General features: G+C 39.7%; 1 protein-coding gene and 1 pseudogene across 1 annotated transcript in view; both read left to right on the top strand.

Annotated features, from left to right (window-relative positions):
- Positions 1–18,260, top strand: part of LOC141332094 (cytochrome P450 2K1-like) — a 393,810-nt gene that overhangs the window by 201,854 nt on the left and 173,696 nt on the right. The gene's annotated exons all lie outside the window — the stretch shown is intronic.
- Positions 12,114–12,856, top strand: LOC141326370 (NAD(P)(+)--arginine ADP-ribosyltransferase 2-like; annotated as a pseudogene).

Here is an 18,260-nt window from a genome sequence, read left to right as displayed (position 1 = left end):
AGGGCCCCCGAGGATCAACCCCTGAAGATCGCTGAAGAGATCGGAATGTCAGCTAAGTTATCAAATCTTTTCTCAACGTAATTATTTCCCATTTCGTTAGCTAGCGAAACATGGTTATGAGAAGATTTCAAAATGTCCACTCCCAACTAGTTTGCCAGTGTTTATTCAGGGGAAGTGTGCAAACTAGATGCGTTGCCTGACGTGTACGGTGTGAACGCACCAAAAAGCAAGTGTTGCGAGCTTCAACGTACATCCGTCAAACTAGATGCGTTGGGAGCGTTGCCTGACGCAGACAAAGTGTGCGGTGTGAACGCACCATTAGAATCCTATTTTACTATGTACCATAGCACTTTTCATGATTATTGACTGAATTATGTTTCATTTTTATGTTTGTCTGTGTATTTACTGAAACACCTGCTGTACTTTACTGTCAATAATATTCAATACATACACTCAATACATAGCTTAGCAGATTGTTTTGGTGGCTTTTACGTGTCAAATTATAAGAATATCACAAACCTTAATTGAAGCACTGTAAATACTTAGAGGCGCTTATCAGCCGCGGATCCTCTCCTCTCCATGGCAACCTGCCCGTTATTTATTCTTTTAGCGTCTATTTTGGCTAATGGCGACCGCTTTACTCGTCTGAGACGGTCTGAGAGTCCAAAAACTACATATCCCACAAGCCCCTGCACCATCGAAGCATCTTTTGTGACCCGGAACCTCTCCATGTTTCTTCTTCGCTCTGCGCGTCTGGAGAGGGAGAGGTGTCAGCTTTTACACAGCTCTAAGCTGCGCTGTCACCGGAGCGGAGTGTAATCTGATCTACTGAAGCGCTCTAAACCCAGCCGTCAACACAGAGCTGCCTATTTTAGCGGTTTTGTGCGCATGTGAAAAAGCGCTCCGGTGCTTGGAGAAGAGCGTCTGGCAAAACAATTGAATTCTTAGCAATGGAAGCACACAGAAAATGAAAATGGTCTCGTTTGAAAGAAGAGATCCTAATCTAAAAGATGAAATGGAGTTTGTGGCTGTTTGCGGCTAACTGAAGCAGTAGTAGCCTATGTGGAGGAAGGTAATAGAATATATTATTGTACTCTTGAGGTAATATTCTGACATCGCGATTCAATTGAAGATTATGTGTTACGATCTGTGTTTGTCACACAATAAAATGATTTAAATGGTCAGATTCTTGAGGATGAGAGCTTTCTTGTGATGACGTGTCTGTTTTGTGAAAAATATAAGAAATACACATTCTTTGTAATAATTCTTCACAATCGTTAGGCGGAAATTTGTGGTACGAAATAAATTCTAGGCATAATTTTACTACTTTATGGTTTTCCTCGTAAAGAGGAGACTCTAAGCTTTCAAATGAGACCATATATGGGCTGATACTATATGTGACCCTGGACCACAAAACCAGTCATAAGGTTAAATTTTACAAAACTGAGATGTAGACATCATATGAAAGCTCGATAAATAAGCTTTCTATTAATGTATGGTTTATTAGGATAGGACAATATTTGGCCGAGATACATGTATTTTAAAATCAGGAATCTGAGGGTGCAAAAAAATCAAAATACTGAGAAAATCAACTTTAAAGTTGTCCAAATTAGGTTCTTAACAATGCATATTACTAATCAAAAATTACATTTTGATATATTTACAGTAGGAATTTTACAAAAAATCTTAATGGAACATGATCTTTACTTAATTTCCTAATGATTTTTGGCATAAAAGAAAAATCTAAAATTTTGATCCATGCAATGTATTTTTGGCTATTGCTACAAATATACCCCAGCGACTTAAGACTGGTTTTGTGGTCCAGGGTCACATATGAGGAAGGTCATGTAAATGAAGCATCAACATTTTGAACACAATTTTAAGAGTTTAAGAGGTTAACAGTGCCAACCATGCAGCTTTCTTTAATGTTATAATCATTTTGCACATATTATTTTGTAAAATGTTTACCTGCTAACCTGTAAATCCTCACGTTGTTAATAAATTTAGTTTTTTTTTTTTTGTCATTCTTAGTTCAGAGCTTTTCTAAACTTTGTTTTTCTGTTTGTGTATATGCACTTTGGTGTCAAATACTTAATATTTTACATTAAAGTTACACACTTGCTAGAATTATGTGCTCTTGTTTCATGAACATGATTATTTATTCAGAGTGTGACGGATATTAATAAGATTAATAAGATTTATTGTATTTCACTAATGATCCTTCCTTTCAATTTTAATGCATTTATTTTACACCAGATTGTGCACCAAAACATTATGATTTTGTTTTGTTTATTATTTGTGTCCCTTTTGGAAAGTAGTTTTGTATTAATTTTACGTCATGACGTCATTTCTGTTTAACCCGCGCTGCATCCTCAGAACGCGTTAAGCACGCTGAAGAGAGGTGGGAAAATCACAGAACGAAACTCTATTTGTTGTACTCTCTCTATTTCTTCACCATCCAGCAACTGCATGCTCCACATAATAAATTCTCCATCAGCAGCAGATCCAGACAGTGATCCGTCTCTTATTTCGTAACACAACGCAGATCGTAACAGTGACAAAGTGAGACCGGTTACAAGAGGAATGTCCTATAGACAAGGGTACAATGCATAAAGCTTAAGGGGGTCATTGGATGCCCATTTTCCACAAGTTCATATGATTCTTTAGGGTCTTAATCAAAAGTGTATAATATACTTTGGTTGAAATATCTCAATAGTTGTGTAAAAAACACCCTTTTACCTGGTCAAAATCAGCTCTGCAAAAAAATCAAGTCATTTTGTTGCATGATCCTTTAAATGCAAATGAGCTCTCCTCGCCCCACCCCTCTCTATTGTGGGATTATGAGCCATAATGTTTACTTTAGCCGCATTTAGCCACATTTAGTGACAAAACTTGCCAACAAGCACATTATTAAGAAAGGCCATTTGCAGAGATGCATATAAAACCCTTATACTCACTTCTGCTGTGGGTGAAGCTGTATCAGGAATGATTCACACGAACATAGACGCATATGTAGATCGGGATCGGCGCTTTCCTTTATTTAAAATGAAAGTAACATAATTCCTTTGCATCTTCAGTGGCTCAGATGTTGGGAGTAAATGACTACTGCTATGTTCATTATTACATTTAACATCAGAACACCTCAATCGCTAAATCGGAGACATTCTTGTCTTCCCCTGCACCTGAGTCGACACAATGGCGATCGGAGTCGGACTGTTTCAGCTTGGTGAGGGCGGGTCATGTCAATCAACTATCATGGCAGCGCCCTCTGTCAGTGTGCTTTAAAAAGGGGATGTTACTTTTAAAGATTAAAAAAATACCACTGGGTGGATGTTTATCATTGTAGAGTGGTTGTGTACACAAACTGCCAACACACATTAATGCAGGCACGTGCAGGGTGGAACTATTAGTAAAATTAATTAATAATGTTTTAGCTGTAAATAGAATGACCCTCATGATGACCTTTCACGTGACGACCCCACCCGGAAGTTCAGGACGATCCGATCACGTTTATAACGCCAAGTATAGACACCGTTCGTGGCAGGGTTGGACTGGGGTTAAAATTCGGCCCTGGACAAATACAGACCAACCAGCCCACAAGTTCCCCCGTGAAAGTTTTGTTGGAGTAAATAAATTAATGAATAAAACAGGACAGAAACAAATAATGCTAGATAGCCTACTGCTAAATTCAAATGCAACAAACTTGATAATGCATTTTTGTCACATGAAAATGTATGCAGTAAAGCACTGATTTTGAGCTAGAATGCAGGACATTTATTGCTAATAAATTCTGCTATAAAAAAAAAAATCATTTCCTCACTCTCTTGTCATTACAAAACTTTATGACTTACTTTCTTCTGTGGAACACAAAATATATTTTGTAGAATGTAACCATGCAGATTTGGTTACCTTTGATTTCTACTCAAAGTATCTTCCTTTATGTTCCACAGAAGAAATAAATTCATACAGGATTGAAATTACATGATGTTTAGTAAATGATGACAATTTTTATTTTCAAGTGAACTGTCCCTTTAAGAACTTTAATGGGCAGTAAACCCCTTATTTATATAAGACACTGATATTTATCTTTAATCAGGCTCTTATTACATTAACATTTTACTCCAATTAAAATGAATTACAACGAAACAATTAAAAGAAAGAAATTATTGCTTAGAGACATTAACTGGATAGTATTTGTTAAAGGTGGTCTCAAGATAACATTACCATGATTATATGTTTTTTTTTTTAAATAAATAGTAATAATAAACTATGATATTTCTAATAAAAATTAAAAATACTGACAGTAATTATGTATTGGCGTGTACCACGTAAAATACTTTACCTCATGCAGTTTCTAATGTCGGCTGCTTTCAGCCAGCCCAGCAGAACCTACAGAATCTTTAATGTTCTCATATCACACGACTGGACTGTATAACACAATTTTGTGTTATATCTAAATGGATCAAGCAATTTGCGCTGTTTATCTCTACATTGTGGCGGGAGCACAGCGCACCTTTGTCACCGCTGTGCGTGTGACTGATCCTGCCACTTCACAGTTTTGGGCTATTTGCAGTTTCGAATGCGCTGTAATTTAAAACAGCGACTATAATGGGGGAGGTCTCCCTCGCTTCGGCGATATTTACCATAGGCCCAATAATACCATGCTGCATTCCAGGCAGGTTTTTTAACTAGTAAATCACCACTTCAAACTACGACTCACGACTTTGTAGCATTCCAGGCAAGTCACGCCAAACTGCCTGGGCACATTTATGAATTATTATTATTTTTAGATTATTATTAATTTGATTACAACATTACACCGTGTTCCAAATTATTATGAAAATTGGATGTAAGTGTCATAAACATAAAAAAAAAATTGATTTCAATTAAACTCATGGATGGTATTGTGTCTCATGGCTCTTTGGATCACTGAAATGAATCTCAGACACCTGTGATAAATAGTTTGCCAAATGAGCCCAATTAAAGGAAAAGTACTTAAGAAGGATGTTCCACATTATTAAGCAGGCCACAGGTTTCAAGCAATATGGGAAAGAAAAAAAGACCTTTCTGCTGCCGAAAAGCATCACATAGTGCAATGCCTTGAACAAGGTATGAAAACATTAGATATTTCACAAAAACTTAAGTGTGATCATTGTACTGTGAAGAGATTTGTGGCTGATTCAGAGCACAGACTGGTTCATGCAGGAAAAGGCAGAATGAGGAAGGTTTCTGCCAGACAAATTCATCAGATTAAGAGAGCAGCTACTAAAATGCCATTACAAAGTAGAAAACAGGTTTTTGAAGCTGCTGGTGCCTCTGGAGTCCCGCGAACATCAAGGTGTAGGATTCTCCAGAGGCTTGCAGTTGAGCATAAACCTACCATTCGGCCACTCCTAACTAATGCTCACAAGCAGAAACGGTTGCAGTGGGCCCAGACATACATGAAGACTCATTTTCAAACAGTCTTGTTTACTGATAAGTGTCGTGCATCTTTGGATGGTCCAGATAGATGGAGTAGTGGATGGAACATGTCCCAACAAGGCTGCAACGTTAACAAGGAGGTGGCGTTTTGGGCTGGAATCATAGGGAGAGAGCTGGTAGGTCCCTTTAGGGTCCCTGAAGGTGTGAAAATTACCTCGGCAAAGTATGTCGATTTTTTGACCGACCACTTTCTTTCATGGTACAAAAAGAAGAACAGTGCCTTCTGTAGCGAAATCATCTTCATGCATGACAATGCACCATCTCATGCTGCAAATAATACCTCTGTGCCATTGGCTGCTATCTGCATAAAAGATGAGAAACTCATGGTGTGGCCACAATCCTCCCCTGACCTCAACCAGATTGAGAACCTTTGGAGCATCCTCAAGCAAAAGATCTATTAGGGTGGGAAGCAGTTCACATCAAAACAGCAGCTCTGGGAGGCTATTCTGACATCCTGCAAACAAATTCAATCAGAAACTCTCCAAAAACTCACAAGTTTAATGGATGCAAGAATTGTGATAGTGATATCAAAGAAGGGGTCCTATGGTAAGATGTAACTTGCCGTGTTAGGATGTTTTTGATTGAAATAGCTTTTGATTTCAGTAAATATGACCACCTAATGCTGCAAATTCAGCAAATGCCAATTTTCAGTTCTTTACAACCTATAAAATGTTTTAACTCTGTTGTGCATAATAATTTGGAACAGTGCGTTTTCAGTTTTTTATTTTTGAAATAAATACTGTTATCATTAGGAGGTTTGTTCAATAAAATTTTAATTATACCATAATGGTTGATGACTTAAAAATTATACTGACTGTCATTTGCATTGACTAATTATGAAAATCAGAGAAAGATATCATTTGCATAATAATTTGGCTCTATTGTTCCACCGTGTACTACTTGCATAAACACCGCACCCATTTAGGCTGACGTTGTTTCCCGGGCTATATGTTACGTCAGAACTCGGAACTGGGAGTACAGCGATCTAGTACGAGTTTACGAGTGGGAAGTCACGGGTTTGACTGCCGTTCCAGTGCACTTTCACTGGTAGAAGGTTGGAAAAACACGAGTAACGGGTTGTCTGGAATGCAGCATAATTTCCCTTAGGGCAAAACATGACCCATGCTAATGCAAAAACATGTTCAGTTGTAACATGTAAGATTTTTTTTATAAAGATATATTCAAGATGTAGCTATTATTGTACTAATTTTCACATTAAGGCAAGCTAAAACAATAACACATGGTCCTAATGTAGTATTTTTATTTATTTATTGTTTTTTTCAAAAATAAATGTAGACCTATACTATGTGAAAACAAATTACAATGAGGTGGTTGTTTTGCAACAAGGTTGAGATGTGTTCATGAAAAAAGTGACAGATACTGTAGAAGATATGCTAGTAAGTTAAAAACGTAAACACACATGAGAAACAGAGAGATTCAAAAAACTAAAAAGGAAATTGAAAGTTCAAGAGATAACCTTTAATTATTTTACCATTTAAAGACTTCAATAATGACGCTCGTTCTGGTAAACAAAACTACAGAGACGATTTATACAAATGGTATTCCCTTCACTTTTTGTTAACAGATGCGATACAGATTCTGAAGAAACAAAACGAATGCATTAAGACTTATCGTGGTACACATGTTCAATTTAATAAGGATGTTTTGAACAAAGAGGTTCGTTTTGGCTCATTTGCATCATCGTCTGTTGAACAAAACAGAACAAATTTTTTTGGAAATGTAACTTGTTTTGAAATCCACACTTGTGAAGGTACTGATGTGACAAACTATTCTAAGCTTAATCGTGAGAAAGAGGTGCTGATACCTCCATATGAGAAGTTTAAAGTCACTGGTGTCAAGACGAAAGGCCAGGAAGGTGCCTGGTGTGACACTGTGTATACTTTGGAAAGCACTGGGATAGAAAGTGACTTAAACTGTGTTGTATGTAACAAACCGACAAAGTCCTTAAAAAAATGTTGTGCACTGGAGCTGAGCAAAGTGTTTTGAATATGTGTGTTCATATCAGCTCCACACAAATCAATATAGACACATCTTTTTCCTCTCAGTGTAGTTCAATGCTTCAAGATCATTTCAAGATAATGAAATAAAGTTATTTTTGACTATAGCTCCAGAGTGATTTAATTTTTCTTCACTTACACTTTTTGCACCACAAAACTGAGTGTTTTCCATGTGTTAGTCTTTTAGGAAATGCAGCATTTATTGTCAATATTTAATATTCTAAAAAGTGCAGCTTGTTGTTTAGCCTAATCAATTTAAAAGTAAAACAAACTGTAAACACCCTTATAGTTTCATTGCATATATCAACACTGCCTGTTTTTATTATTATTATTATCTATGCTAACATTGCAGACTAACCACAAAACATAATTTCATTTAATTGTCTTATTCTATTCCTATTACACAAACTTTGATTGTCTTGTAAAGTTTTTTTCTCAACGTAACAACATATTTTGGGAGATTGTACACTTATAAAAACATACTTTTTTCAATTGCATATGGCTGCCATATACTTCTACATTGAGAATTTGTGCTTGGGCTTGTGTTTGTGAAACCACAAACAGACCAGAACTTCAGAGGTGTTGCATTATGTGATGAGCTAAACTAGTTTACTTGAGCTGGATGCATCAACATCACACTTACATACCACTCTAAAAATATATATAGATGCAAGGTAACTACATTTCTGATAATAACAATTAGCTTTGTAACTAGTAACTAGTACTAGTAAAGTAACGAGTAAATGCATTACTTTTTAATTGACAAGAAAATAGGTTACTTTTTCAAATAAATAACGCCAGCCCTCCCCCCCACACACACCCATTTATAGATTAAAAGCACTCATGTTCCCATGTTGAGAAAAATTGTAAGATGTTACTTTAGTGCTAGAATAAACGTAAAACATGCATTAATTCTTCTCACTCACTAAAAAACAGATACAGTATTCCTCAAAATGAATAAAAACTGAAATTCAACACAAACCTGCAATAATTAAATGTTAAATAATACAAATATCCTTTATGTATTTAATCCCATTTTATTATTTGATGTCTTTGCTGCCGACTGTCACAAGGAGGAGTCAGAGACGTGCGGATCCATTTGCAAGGCTTTGAGAAGTGTCGACAGGCAGAATAATCACCAGAAAACAGGAACAACGTAGGTAATCCGGGAAACAGTTCGATAGACAGGCAATGGCAGGAAGCATCAACGGGGTACACAGTCCAGAGTCATACACTGATAAACCAACACAGAGAGAAACGCTTAGAATTACGACCAAATGGAACAATAAGACTTCGCAAGGTGGCTGTGTGTGTGAGTGGCTTAAATGCAGTCAGAGTGATGAGGTGCAGCTGGGAGAACTAATCAGAGCAGTGAGAAACAAGGGCCAGGTGAATGCAGTGATTAGTGCAGTGGCTTATGGGGAATGAAGTCCATGAAGTGTGGTGCAAGAGTTTATGATGACAGGGAAGACCAGATACGTGACAGAGCCCCTCCACAAGGAGCGGCTTCCAGACGCTCTAACCACCTTATACAACCTTGAGGGTGGTGGAGCGGAGGCGGAACAGGGGGAGGGATGGAGGGCCAGGTCCATGTAGGGGTACTGGAACCACGAAATGAGGCGGAGCCGACGGAGGGAGAAGCCATGGTGGAGGAAGGGTTGGCTCCTGCATGGGGCCGACCGACGGAGGTGGAGCCGGTGGAGCCCGAGGCGGAACCGGAGAGTCGATGGTCCTGGGCGACACAGAGGATCCAGAGGACCAAGGCGGAACCCAAGGCTCTGGCGACCCCGGCGGAGATGGAGGTCCGGAGGTACGCAGCGGAGCCGGAGTGACAGAGGATCGAGGCTGTGCCCACGGGAGGGAGGAGGTCCACAGAGCCGGCAGGACGGAGTGACGAGGCGCAGCCGGAGGAGTAGAGTCCAGAGGCGAAGGTGGGGCGACGACTGACCGGGGCGGAGCCGGAGAGACGATGGAGCCCGGAGGAGCTGGTGGGCCGACGGCCGACAACGGAGACGAGGGAGCACAGAGCCGGAGTGGAGCTGCAGGGTCGGAGGGCCGAGGTGGAGCACAGGACTCTGAGACTGGAGGTGATGGTGAAGGATCCTTCAGTCTGGACACCGATGGCGACTGGCAGTCCCACGGCAAGTCCTCTGCACCGAAGGTGGGATGTGGGTGAGCAGAGGGACTGTCAGGAGACAGAGGTGGCAGGACTGGAGCAGCAGGGAGGGTGGGTGGGAATCCACACCGTCCATGCATGGCCTCCGTGACCAGAACCGGGCAGACAGGAATCTCAGGACGACTGGATGGAACCAGCGGAGGCTCTGGAAGGCTGGGCAGGACCAGCGGAGACTCTGGAAGGCCGGGCAGGACCAGCGGAGACTCTGGAAGGCTGGGCAGGACCATTGGAGACTCTGGAAGGCCGAGCAGGACCAGCGGAGACTCTGGAAGGCCGGGCGGAACCAGCGGAGATTCTGGAAGACTGGGCGGGACCAGCGGAGACTCTGGAAGGCCGGGCAGGACCAGTGGAGACTCTGGAAGGCTGGGCGGAACCAGCGGAGACTCTGGAAGGCCGGGCAGGAGCATTGGAGACTCTGGAAGGCCGGGCGGGACCAGCGGAGACTCTGGAAGGCCGGGCGGGACCAGCGGTGACTCTGGAAGGCCGGGCGGGACCAGCGGAGACTCTGGAAGGCCGGGCGGGACCAGCGGAGACTCTGGAAGGCCGGGCGGGACCAGCGGAGACTCTGGAAGGCCGGGCGGGACCAGCGGAGACTCTGGAAGGCCGGGCGGGACCAGCGGAGACTCTGGAAGGCCGGGCGGGACCAGCGGAGACTCTGGAAGGCTGGGCGGAACCAGCGGAGACTCTGGAAGGCCGGGCAGGAGCATTGGAGACTCTGGAAGGCTGGGCGGGACCAGCGGAGACTCTGGAAGGCCGGGCGGGACCAGCGGAGACTCTGGAAGGCCGGGCGGGACCAGCGGAGACTCTGGAAGGCCGGGCGGGACCAGCGGAGACTCTGGAAGGCCGGGCGGGACCAGTGGAGACTCTGGAAGGCTGGGCGGAACCAGCGGAGACTCTGGAAGGGCGGTCATCTTGCGCTGTGACTCCTCCAAAACACCCACAGTTAAAGGAGAGCCACATAGCAACAATGCATACTGAATAACGTCCCTTAGTGGGCATCTGAATTCCCCTCCAGGCAGCATAGATTTAGCAGGTTCATTCAGTCCCATCCGAAACAAGTCCTTGAAGTAAACTTCATCAAAAAGTGGTGTGTTATTCAACAACTCACAGTGAATGCAGTGATTAGTGCAGTGGCTTATGGGGAATGAAGTCCATGAAGTGTGGTGCAAGAGTTTATGATGACAGGGAAGACCAGATACGTGACACCGACCTTCAATGATTCAGTTCATCCATACTAATAAGCAAAAATGACTCAAGATAATCTAACATTTGTTTTCCTTTTTTTATTGCTGAAGAGTTGACATTTTTTCTTCTGCGATCTACTGAACAGACGTGAATTTACTTTTCTCTAAGCCTGAGGCTTTTGGTGTGAAAAAGCTTTTACATTTGCCCAAAATAGAACTTTTTATATTAAAAACAAACAAGCCCTGCCCAGATTTAAAAAGTAACGCAAAAGTAACGTAACGCATTACTTTCCATTAAAAGTAACTAAGTAACGTAATTACTTTTAAAGGGAGTAACTCAATATTGTAATGCATTACTTTTAAAAGAAACTTTCCCCAACACTGCTCCTAATTATCTTAATTAGCTGGATCAGGTGTGTTTAATCATAAAAAATAAAATAAAAAAGTGTTTCAATAATTTTCAATAGTTTAAAATACATTTATAAATGTCGGTTCAGAAGTCTCTATGACTACTACTTCTTGCGTGCACATGCTATCAAATGGCCAAGACCGCAATTGTAGGTGCTGGTTATTCTCTGAAATTCATTTGAATAAAATTCAAATCATGATTCATCCTCTGTACATTCCTAGGGACTTTTAGAGAGAGAAAAAAATGAACACAGATAAACAGTTAATGTGCAAATGTGCACATATATTTACATATAAAACATTTAAAAAGTGATCATTTCAAAAAGTACGCCTGAATGATAAACAGGGGCTAAATAATAACCATTAACAAACTGTCGTGGAGTAAAACACTTCGACATGGCAAGCTTTTTATATTCTTTTTTTGTCTCACAGTTTCACAGTTTGTCCAGTGTGAAACCACACAGACCTTGACAAGTGTTGTATTATGATGACCTAAACAGTTTAAAAACTGTTTAACAGGGAAAAAACATCAAGATCACACTTTAGCTGCTATATCTCAGAGGTATAAAAAGGCAATTTCGCCTCCTCATCTCAGTCTGAACTGTTATCGTCATCCGACTGCTTTTTCTGATCTTCTGCTCTTGTTGCTGTTCCTGAAAGCCAAGGAAGAATCTGACAAAGAAGACAATATTCTCAGGTAAGTTTGGGGTTGAAGTACAAATTCAAGGTCATTGTGCATATCTATGCGCACAAACTGGAGTAAAAGATTTAGCATTTGTGAAAAGCTGTTTTGTTTCGTGTTTTTCAGCATCTACTAGCTCATCTGAGGGATTTGATTAAATCAAGATGCTGCTGATCATCAAAGCTCTTCTTTTTATTTCAGCTGCTCTAGGACAGGTAAAATTGTGTTCAAGTGTGAATATTACAGACATGAATACTGATGATTGATCATTATGATTCCTGTTGCTGTAGGATCACACAGCTGCTGCTGAAGACATATATCCATTGGATATGGCGCTGAATTCTGTTGATGATCAATATGATGGTTGTACTGTTAAAATGGCAGACCTGGTGAAGAACACATGTCTACAGAAGGAATTGAATAGCTCACCTGTTTTTAAAACGGCTTGGCAAAAAAGTGCAAAGAAATTTAAGAAAATAAAAGAAATTACATGGAAAAGACATACAATTGGTATTCACTTCACTTTTTGTTAACAGATGCGATTCAGATTCTGAACAAAACACAAAACACATGCTATTATTCTTTTCGTCGTACAAAGGTCAAGTTTAATGAGGATGTTCTGAACCAAGAGGTTCGTTTTGGCTCATTTGTTTCCTCCTCTCTTTTTAATTCACTAGAAAAGTTTGGAAATGTATCTTGTTTTAAAATCTACACTTGTGAAGGTGCTAAAGTGGCAAAATATTCTAATGCTCCTGATGAGGATGAGGTGCTGATTCCTCCATATGAGACATTTAACGTTACTGATGTCAGCACAAAAGAAACGAAGAAAGATCTCTTGTGTGACACTGTGTTCACTTTGAACAGCACTGGCAGAAAAAGTGACTTAAACTGTGTTCTATTTCAGTAACCAACAAAGTCCGTAAAAAAATACTACAGTTGTGGCCAAAAGTTTTGAGAATTACATAAATATTGGAAATTGGAAAAGTTGCTGCTTAAGTTTTTATAATAGCAATTTGCATATACTCCAGAATGTTATGAAGAGTGATCAGATGAATTGCATAGTCCTTCTTTGCCATGAAAATTAACTTAATATCGAAAAAAAAAAACTTTCCACTGCATTTCAATGCTGTCATTAAAGGACCTGCTGAGATCATCTTAGTAATTGTCTTGTTAACTCAGGTGAGAATGTTGACGAGCACAAGGCTGGAGATCATTATGTCAGGCTGATTGGGTTAGAATGGCAGACTTGACATGTTAAAAGGAGGGTGATGCTTGAAATCATTGTTCTTCCATTGTTAACCATGGTGACCTGCAAAGAAACGCGTGCAGCCATCATTACGTTGCATAAAAATGGCTTCACAGGCAAGGATATTGTGGCTACTAAGATCGCACCTAAATCAACAATTTATAGGATCATCAAGAACTTCAAGGAAAGAGGTTTTCAATTCTTGTTAAGAAGGCTTTAGGGCGTCCAAGAAAGTCCAGCAAGCGCCAGGATCGTCTCCTAAAGAGGATTCAGCTGCGGGATCGGAGTGCCACCAGTGCAGAGCTTGCTCAGGAATGGCAGCAGGCAGGTGTGAGCGCATCTGAACGCACAGTGAGGCCAAGACTTTTGGAAGATGGCCTGGTGTCAAGAAGGGCAGCAAAGAAGCCACTTCTCTCCAAAAAAAAAAAAAAAAACATCAGGGACAGATTGATCTTCTGCAAAAACTATGGCGAATGGACTGCTGAGGACTGGGGCAAAGTCATATTCTCCAATGAAGCCTCTTTCCGATTGTTTGGGGCATTTGGAAAAAGGCTTGTCCAGAGAAGAAAAGGTGAGCACTACCATCAGTCCTGTGTCATGCCAACAGTAAAGCATCCTGAGACCATTCATGTGTGGGGTTGCTTCTCATCCAAGGGAGTGGGCTCACTCACAATTTTGCCCCAAAACACAGCCATGATTAAAGAATGGTACCAAAACACCCTCCAACAGCATTCCAACAATCCAACAACAGTTTGGTGAAGAACAATGCATTTTCCAGCACGATGGAGCACCGTGCCATAAGGCAAAAGTGATAACTAAGTGGCTCGGGGACCAAAACGTTGACATTTTGGGTCCATGGCCTGGAAACTCCCCAGATCTTAATCCCATTGAGAACTTGTGGTCAATCCTCAAGAGGCGGGTGGACAAACAAAAACCCACTAATTCTGACAAACTCCAAGAAGTGATTATGAAAGAATGGGTTGCTATCAGTCAGGATTTGGCCCAGAAGTTGATTGAGAGCATGCCCAGTCGAATTCCAGAGGTCCTGAAAAAGAAGGGCCAACACTGCATACTGACTCTTTGCATAAATGTCATGTAATTGTCGATAAAAGCCTTTGAAACGTATGAAGTGCTTGTAATAGACCTTTTTCACAGAAACCGGAAATACGCAATCGCAGGGTATGCAGACTTCCTGTGTAATGTCAACACAGCAGAAAGCCGGGTAATTTAAAATTAAAATGGAGAGAGTCTACACAACTTCCCTCGCTGGTTTGCCAGAGATAACTTTTGCCGACCTGATAAGAGTCGTGTAGGAAAACTGCGTCACAAAGAGGAACAAATTGGATAAAGGATACATTTTTCCACTAAGAGTTTATCCGGGACGTTCTAAAACGCTTAACGTTGCTTAACGTACGTAAAAAACGACCAGGAAACCCCAAATTTTTGTCATACCTTACTTGGAACAAACACTAACTACTATCAAAAGAACGAGCCCTTATTCCACAGATAAAGTGCATAATATCACGTTAAGCGTTTTCTCCCCATATAGAAGCCCATTATAAGGAAACAGCTTGGATTAACTTACCTTAACAGCGACCAGGGAAGACCAAACTTCTGTTAAATTTCACTTATAATAAACACTTTCTGTTCTCAAAAGAACGAGCTCTCATTCAGCATATAAAGTGATCGCCCCCCATTGAAGTCCATTATTCAAAAAAAAGCGCTTAACGTGGCTTAAAATTTTACTTATAATAAACACTTTCTGCTGTCAAAAGAATGAGCTCTTATTCAGCATATAAAGTGAATAATATCACGCTTTTCTCCCTATAGAACTCCATTAAGGAAAAAGCTTAACATGGTTAATGGACTTCTATGGGGGGCGATTACTTTATATGCTGAATAAGAGCTCGTTCTTTTGACAGCAGCAAGTATTTATTATAAGTAAAATTTAACATAAGTTTGGTCTTCCCTGGTCGCTGTTGAGGTAAGTAAACCACGTTAAGCTGTTTCCTTATAATGGGCTTCTATGGGGGAGAAAACGCTTAACGTGATATTATTCACTTTATCTGTGGAATAAGGGTTCGTTCTTTTGATAGTAGTTAATGTTTGTTCCACCAGTTGGTTCCACGTAAGGTTTGACAGAAACTTGGGGTTTCCTGGTTGTTTTTTACATACATTAAGCCACGTTAAGCGTTTTTCACGTTGTTTAACTGGTTACCCGCATACCGGGGCGGAAATAGGTTTACACAGCAATTACGTATTTCCGGTGCAAAATACGGAAGTTGTGAGAAAGGTCTATTATATTTCAGTACATCACAGAAACAACTGAAACAAAGATCTAAAAGCAGTTTAGCAGCAAACTTTGTGAAAACTAATATTTGTGTCATTCTCAAAACTTTTGGCCACGACTGTATGTTGTGCACTGAGCTAAGCAAAGCATTTTAAATATGTGTGTGTGTTCATAAATATTAGTTTCACGCAAATCACTGTAACCATATTTTTATCCTCTCAGTGTAGTTTGGTGCTTCAAGATCATTTCAACATAATGAAATAAAGTTATGTTTGACTTAACTCGGTAGCCTCAGAGTGATTTTATTTTTCTTCATTTACACTTTTTGCACCACATAACAGCAATACTGGACAAAGTGTTTGCCATATAGTAGTCTTTTAGGAAATGCAGCAAATATTGTCACTATTTAATATTCTAAAAAGTGCTGCTTGTTTTGTTCAGCCTAATCAATTTAAAAGTAAAACAAACTGTTAAGCACCCTCATAGTTTCATTGCATATATCAACACTGCTTGTTTATTATTAATGCTTGTTTATTATTATTTCGATCACGTGTGCCATCCGGTGCCATCAAAGTACCGTGAGAGCAAAACGAGAGCAGTCGCAGAGGTCAGGCGCTGCAGCTGCTTAAAATCGGCTGTGAAAGCCTTGATGACGACACACTTTATTCTCATTGGTCAGATTATGTGACGACAAGCACGACCTGTGCTGCGTGTTTTTCTTAAAAAAGTTCCTGTATGTAACCAATCTTTATATCGAATATCTAATATTCAAACAAAACATTAATGATGAAAATGAAGATTAGGCGATATGGTAAATATATATTCTTATTGTATAAGAGTAAATTTTGGGAAAAAAAAACTGATCAACCAGAGGCTGTTTTTTTAAATGGATGCTGTGAGAGGCTTCACTACACTGAATAAACTGCTTATATTTGTAAAAAATGTCCTATAGCTAACTACAAAACCAAGATGCAAATAATAAACGTCATATTGCATTACATTAAAGTAACTCACATAGGCCTACTTGATATGATCAACAAAAAAAAGCAAAACTATTGTATAGAATAAATGATAGGGTAATTTTTTTTCTTTTATTTATTTATTTTATGTAGTTTCATTTCTTCTTTTTCTTTATTCCTTTTTTTGTGTATGTTTGGAATACAGTTTCATCCTCTATAAGCTCCGACTTGACGGCCGTCTCTTTACTCCTCCCCCGACTGCAAGCGGCTGCTCTCGCCAGCCGGCGGCAGGCTGGTGTAGTGCATCTCGAATGCACCTAAAATGATTTTCTATGGTTTTTTTTTTATTATTGGCCAACCTATTGGCCAACCACCGGCCCAAAAAGCAGGAACAGTGGCCCATTGGCTCATTTTCCATACTGACACTGGGCTGGCCCAGAGCCATACAGAGAGAGAGTTGCGAGTCGCGACAACTCCGTTGACGCCAATGGACCATTTTTTTTACAGCAATGGCGGATCGTGGAGACGCTCAATAGTTCCCGGAAGTTCGCGCTAATAATATCAGCGCCGTAGAGATGCAGCAGAAGAGACCGCTGTGATCAACTTTTAAACGGTAAGACATTTATAGAACAAAACTGTATACTATCAGCACAGCTAATCAATTTAACTTGTGCATTAAAACAGATTATTATTACATTATTTCTCACTTAATTAGTAGATTTACGGGATGTTATGCATTATGTCCGTGCAGTTTCATCCATCATTGTGTAATTAAGGCTTTTAAACAGGATTTTTGCTGATGGGAGCTACTTAATAGTTCTGAATTTATTGCAATGAATGCTGATTGACCTAAGTGAGAATGAAATTTTTAAAATAGGCGAGCTATTTTCGTTTCAGAATCATGCTAGGCTATATATATATATACCACTGCTGTATTATAGCAGTAATCACTGTAAACCTGTATGTTATTACTGTTTTTACACTTAAACGTCTTAGCTACTATAGAACTACAAAACCATTTCTCCTGTTATTCTCCTTCTCTATCCTGCTTTCAGAACAAGAACCACCTGAAGTAAAACAATGCCAGCTCCTAAGTATGATTACATAACATTTTGTCAATGTAATCTATAGATTGCTCCTGCTGACTATATCCAGTTTTTTTATGAAGACTTCAGATGACCAGCACCTGTGAAGAGATGATGCCAACCCTTGAGAGGACTTCAGATGAAGCAGACTCTAAATAAATATACAAAACTGATAAATTGCCCTTGCACTGTAATCAACATGATCACATCATGCTTTAATCTGTTCATTGTTTCTGATTACGTGATGTTACTGAACTGCATGATTTGTATAGCTTAATTTCAGAACATTTCTGCAATATGGACATTACAGTAAAACAGATACGCCTGTTAACAGAGCTCTTATTTGTAAAGCTGCTAGAAACAATGTGTATACTAAAAAGTGTCATACAAATAAATGTAAATTGAACAAAACTTGATGCATAATTTTTTTCTCCTCACCAGATCAGTAGAGTAACCATACATTCACTCTGCTTTATGTAACTGGTGCACTCCCACTGTAATGGAGACTGTTCAAGGACAACTTGGTTTATAATTTATTATTAATGTCTAAATTGATTTCTGTAAACATAACAAAACTCAACATACATAAAATATATGATTTAATGTGTAAAAATGTTTAAAAATTTTTTTTCAATTTGAATATACTACAAATACATTTTTAGATATTAATAATTGAGGGGTGCTCAAGAATAAAAAACCTTAATCAAGATTCATTTTCACTTAATCTTAAA

This window comes from Garra rufa, chromosome 1 (genome assembly GCF_049309525.1).
Source record: "Garra rufa chromosome 1, GarRuf1.0, whole genome shotgun sequence".
In the NCBI taxonomy this organism is placed as follows: Eukaryota; Metazoa; Chordata; class Actinopteri; order Cypriniformes; family Cyprinidae; genus Garra; species Garra rufa.
Note: the sequence above shows the minus strand (reverse complement) of the source record. Positions and strands in the feature narration are given on the sequence as shown.